Source organism: Phascolarctos cinereus, unplaced genomic scaffold, assembly GCF_003287225.1.
Source record: "Phascolarctos cinereus isolate Bilbo 61053 unplaced genomic scaffold, phaCin_HiC Scaffold_1;HRSCAF=81, whole genome shotgun sequence".
Classification (NCBI taxonomy): Eukaryota; Metazoa; Chordata; class Mammalia; order Diprotodontia; family Phascolarctidae; genus Phascolarctos; species Phascolarctos cinereus.
This window is the reverse complement of record NW_027555514.1, coordinates 98,922,221-98,928,229: the sequence shown is the minus strand read 5'-3', so window position 1 is coordinate 98,928,229 and position 6,009 is coordinate 98,922,221. Positions and strand designations below refer to the sequence as shown.

The 6,009-nt window shown below is 38.7% G+C and overlaps 1 pseudogene; it reads left to right on the top strand.

The window, feature by feature from the left end:
- Positions 1–4,847: 4,847 nt before the first annotated feature.
- LOC110216215 (olfactory receptor 2A7-like) lies at positions 4,848–5,776 on the top strand (annotated as a pseudogene).
- The last annotated feature ends 233 nt before the right edge of the window (positions 5,777–6,009 follow it).

Below are 6,009 nucleotides of genomic sequence, written 5' to 3'. Positions count from 1 at the left end.
GCACCCAAGATTAGAAGGGAAGCAGAAATATAAGAAACTATTATTACAGCCACTGTCTCTCACAAAAGCCTCATGTCTAAAATATATAGAGAACTGAGTCAAATTTATAAGAATACAAGTCATACCACAATTTATAGATGGTCAAAGGATATGAACACATTTCAGATGAAGAAATTAAAGTTATCTGTACTCATGAAAAAAATGCTCTAAATTACTATCGATTAGAGAAATGCAAATTAAAACACTTCTGAGGTACCGCATCACACCTACCAGATTGGCTAACATGACAAAACAGGAAAATGATAAATGTTGGAGAAAATATGGGAAAATTGGAACACTAATGCATTATTGGTGGAGTTGTGAACTAATCCAACCATTCTAAAGAGCAATTTGGAACTATGCCCAAACATACCCTTGATCCAGCAATAGCAGTACTAGGTCTGTATCCCAAAGAGATCATAAAAAGGGGGAAAGGACCCACATGTACAAAAATATTTATAGCAGCTCTTTCTATGGTGGCAAAGAATTAGAAATTGAGAGGATGCCTGTCAATTGAGGAATGGCTGAACAAATTGTAGTATATGAATGTAATCGAATACTATTGTGCCATAAGAAATGATGAGCAGGAGAATTTCAGAAAAACCTGGAAAAACTTACATAACTGATAGTGAGTGAAGTGAGAAGAACCAGAACAATGTACACAGCAACAGCAACAGCAGCATTGTGCAATGATCAGCTTTGATAGATCTTCTCAGCAATACAGTGATCTAAAACAATTCCAAAAGATTCATGACGGAAAATACTATCTGCATTCAGAGAAAGAACTATGGAGCTTGAATGCAGATTGAATCATACTATTTTCTCCTTTTTTTTTCTTTTCTATGGTTTTCCCCCTTTCCTCTGATCCTTCTTTCACAACATGACTAATGTGGAAATATGTCTAATATGATAGTACATGTATAGCCCATATCAGATTGCTTGCTGTCTTGGGGAGTGGGGAGAAGAGGGAAGGAGGAAAGGAGAAAAAAATGTGAAACTCAAAATCTTATAAAACTGAATGTTGAAAATTAGTTAATTAATTGATTAATTGATTGATTGATTGATTGATTTAAAAAGAGTATGAGCTAGAGGAATATTAGCCTGGAGCTCAAGAATAGTCTTAGCTTTCCCCAATCTCAGCCTCATCTTCCAAAGTAGTTCCAATCCTGAAACAAATTCATACTAAAGGACAAACAAGAAGACCATACATTTAAGGGAAGGTACTATCTAATGGATGTTAGATGATAATGTATAGAGACAGCTAGATGGCTCAGTGGATAAATTGCTGGGTCTGGAGTCAGGAAGATGTGAGTTCAAATCCAGCCTCAGATACTGACTAGCCATGTGACCCTGGGCAAATCACTTAACCTCTCTTTGTATTAATCCACTGGAGAAGGAAATGGCAAAGCAGTCCAGTATATTTGCCAAGAAAACCCGATAAAGGGTCATGAAGAGTCAGATATTACTGAATGACTGAACTACAACAACCACAATATGTAATGGATACCTAGGAATATGATTTCTGTCATGAATTTCCTATGTATGGATACTTCTATGTATTGAAACTATCTGTTCATGCCTCTTCCCTTGAACTCCTCCCCCATGGACCTTGAAAGACAAAAAAAAAAAGTCTTGTGTTACTCTATAGGGAGTGGGTAGGTGGGGAAATGCTTGCTGATTAATAATTAGGCTCTTATTTTCCCTGGACAGGTATGATCCCCCATGGACCTTCTTCCTTCACTGAACTTTGTGATTATTAAGAAGTAAGATTAAATTTAGCCCCTAGGGAATAAAACTTCCCTTTTAGATATAAGTGATGACTCCCTCAAATAATATCTTAGCTTAAAAACCAAGGAGACAGTGAGATTTCCATACCTAAAATGTCTCCCAAAGTAGTTGCTGGAGACAATGGGAGCTTCCAGACTGAATCACAGATGAGTCCCAGTTCTCTGTTTTGGTGAGGCTTCCTTTCAGTTCATGCCTAACAATGATGTAAAAAGCAGGGCTTTTGCACTAGGATCATTAGATAATACAGTGAAATGATAGATTTAGAAATGAAAGGGACCTCAGAAGTCATAGAATTGTAGGACCACAGATTAGAGCTGGAAGAGACCTTAGAAGTCATCTAGTACTACCTTCTCATGTTACATCTGAGGAAATTAAGGCTCAAAGAGGTTAAGTATCTTCCTGGCTTTCCCATCATATTATTTACTCCCCCAGGTAATCTGTGATCCACTAACTCAACCTTCTTACTCTTCCCTTACACACAACATTCCATCTCATTAGTGCCTGCATTTTCACAGGCTGTCCCCCATGCTTATAATTCTCTTCTCATCATAACCCCTGGCTTTCCTGGTTTCCTTTAAATGTCAGCTAAAATCTCACCCTCTGCTAGAAGCTCTTCCTGATACAGCTTAATGTTAATGCCTTCCTTCTGTTGGTTTTCTCCAATTTATTTTATATACATTGTGTTTCTACATAGTTGTTTGAATGCTGTTTCCCCCATTACAATGTGAATTTCTCTCTCTTTTGCCTTATGTCCTCAGCATTTATCATCATGCCTGGCATACAGTAAGTACTTAAGAAATGACTGACTGCCCAAGGTCACATAGATAGTAATCAAGCTGGAACAGGAGGTCATGTCTTCTGACTCCAAATTCAGCACTCTTGGGAGGTTTAGGCGATGATTCATAACAAGAAATATCATCAGTTCAAGGAACCAGTGGCCAGGCCAAACCCTGGATGCGGACAGTATGATTGAGTTCACTAGCTACTTTGCTAATACAATGTTGACAGCCATTGTATGAACCCTGGTTCCTCTGCTTCCTCTCAACTTCCCTTCTCTGCGATTATCACATAGAATAGTTGGTGATAGAAGTTACACTTGGCATAAATAAATCCATGGGGAGCCAAAGAGGACAAAGGGGTCACTCACTTGAGCAGAAAATGACTTATGGAAGATACTGCCAGTGGTGATTGACTATGCTGCACTCCACCCAGACTCCAGCCCAGGTAGTCAGTCCTCCTAGAGGCTGATCTTTCTGCTGTAGATAGTGATCACTGCCTGCATCCAGCACATTCTAGAGGTAATTTCTTCACACAGCAGCCTAGTTAGTGACCTATTCTTGGTATCCCTTCCCTTCCCTTTCCAGAGAAAGAGACATAAAGACCTGGGATTCACTAGGCAATGAAATGCCAGAAGACTCTTGGGAGAATAATTCTCATTATTCTTTTCCTATTGTCACAACAAAATTGTTAAGTTCTGATCAGTGAATAAAATTACTCACAATTGAATCAGAAAACCCAAAATTATCAAGTGACAGTCAATGTCATAGGAAGATAAGAAAAAAATGTGTGCTGGAAATTGGGGATCCAAGTAGCAAGAGGAAAAAGAATCTTTAATTGTATGGATATAGCAATACAACTTCTCCCAACAATCTCACAGAGAAGGGGCTTAATAAATGCTTCTTCCTAAATTGATTAGGTAACTAGACATTATGGAGACAAGTTTACATTATGGTATTGCTACCTTGGTAATGATCAATCTTTAATAGTACAGATTTGGTCATTCCAAAGGAAGTAATGTAAAAATGAAAAATGAATCCTGGGAGTTTCAGGTTTGTTTAAACTCAGTCACCTTCCCTGAGTGCCAGTCCTCTCTCTAGGAACCACTTCAGAGGATCTGTCTTTGGTCTTCCACTTTTCACTCCCTTTTAAACTTCCTGGATATATAAACATCAAGCAGAAATGATTTGTTTGTCAGCTGCCTGTCCACAAAGCCCATTCCTCTTCCTCTGTCACTGATTCTGCTGGATATTTTCCCCCAATACTCATTTCCTTATTTCTATTCTACCCTGTTACTGCACATGCCAGAAAACAGAAGTGATTTTTTTGAGAGTATATCTGTGTAGATGTAATATCCCTCTACTAAAATGTGAGTTCTGAGAAAGTATATCAATTTTTGAAGAAAAAAAATCTTCTTCAGTACCCAGCACAGTTTTCTACATACAGTAAGTAATCAATAGCTGATTGCTTATTATTTTTAATTGAACAGAAAAAAGAAAATATACATATAGTATGTCCTGTCTATTATCCAAAGATCAGGCAAAGCAGGACAATAAAGTTTTTAAACTGTAAGGTTGGCCATGACATGATGGCAATTTTGTTAAGCTATAGAAAATTATGAAAATTACCAAATATAGCACAGAGGGCTTGTTATGTACACAGAAAGCAGGAGGATCCTCACCAATGGAGACCAGGTATGCCTTAAAATACTATCATTGGCAAGAAAGATAGTAATGACATAATGGACAAGAAGCAATCCTCAGAGTCAAGAAGATATGGATTCAAGTCCTGCCTCTGACAATAATTCCCCGTGCCACCTTCCCCCCATCTCGTGCAATGCTCAAAGGCTATTGATTAAATAAAAAGTACTAATCATCATTAAAATAAGCAGATAGAAGTTCCACACTGGGAATTCCCTATATACATACACACAAACACACATACACACACACACACACACACACACACACACACACACACACACACACATATATACACATACATATACACACATAAGTACATACATATTCACAGATGCAAACATATATATATATATAAACAAACTAAGAATAATGATGTGTTATTTTAATCAAAATAAGATCTCTAAAAGCACATTACACTCAATAACAGGGCACTGGAAGGGTTTATACTCATGTATTTATGTTAATGCACAAAACAGTGGATTACAACTCTTGGAAAACACTTTGCCTAAATGATCTCTTTGTCTCTGTCACAGAAGCAAGATGAACAATCACACACTGGTTAAAGAATTCATTCTGATGGGATTTCCTGGTGGCCCTGACATGCAAATGTTTCTCCTTGGCCTCTTCTCTCTGCTATATACCTTCATCCTAATGGGCAATGGAGTAATCTTAGGACTCATCTCTCTGGAGGCCCAACTCCACACGCCCATGTACTTCTTCCTCTCACACTTGGCCCTTGTTGACATTTCCTATGCCTGTAACACTGTGCCCCAGATGCTAGCAAACCTACTGGACCCTGTCAAACCCATCTCATATGCAGGGTGCATAACTCAGACTTCTCTCTTTTTGACTTTTGCCCTCACAGAATGTCTTCTCTTGGTAGTGATGTCTTATGATCGTTTTGTGGCAATCTGTCACCCCCTCAGATACTCTGTCATCATGAGCTGGAGGGTATGTATCACTTTATCATTGAGCTCATGAGTCCTTGGCTTCCTTCTGGCCTTGGCCCATCTAATTTTATTACTGCCATTGCCTTTCTGTAGTCCCAGAAAATCAACCACTTCTTTTGTGAAATCTTAGCTATTCTCAAACTTGCCTGTGCTGACACCTATATACTTGAGACCTTGGTCTTGGTTGGGGCTACTTCTGTGTTAGTGGGACCCCTTTCCTCAATTGTGATCTCCTACATGCACATCATCTGGGCAGTCCTGCATATACAGTCAAGAGAGGGGAGACAGAAGGCCTTTTCTACCTGTTCCTCCCATCTCTGTGTAGTAGGACTCTTCTATGGCACTGCCATCATTACGTACGTTGGACCTGAGCATGGGAACCCCAAGGGGCAGAAGAAATATCTCCTCCTATTCCATAGCCTATTTAACCCCATGCTGAACCCCCTTATTTATAGTCTGAGGAACAATGAAGTAAAGAGTGCCCTGAAGAGAGTGCTAGGGAATGAGAGACCATCCTAAAAGATTTAATAGATTATAAGCTTGTAGTAGAATTCAGCAATTATGACTATATGCTGAGAAAAGTTGTAACAGTAATCTGAAACCTGGTTTGATTTTGCTTAATTGAAAAAAAGTAGAATCTATTTCTTCCTCTTTAACATGAGAAATATGGACTAGATGGCTTCTGAGGTCCCATCCAGCTCTATGAGCCTACAAATTTTCCAATGTATGAAAGTATTGTTTGTGTTGGACTA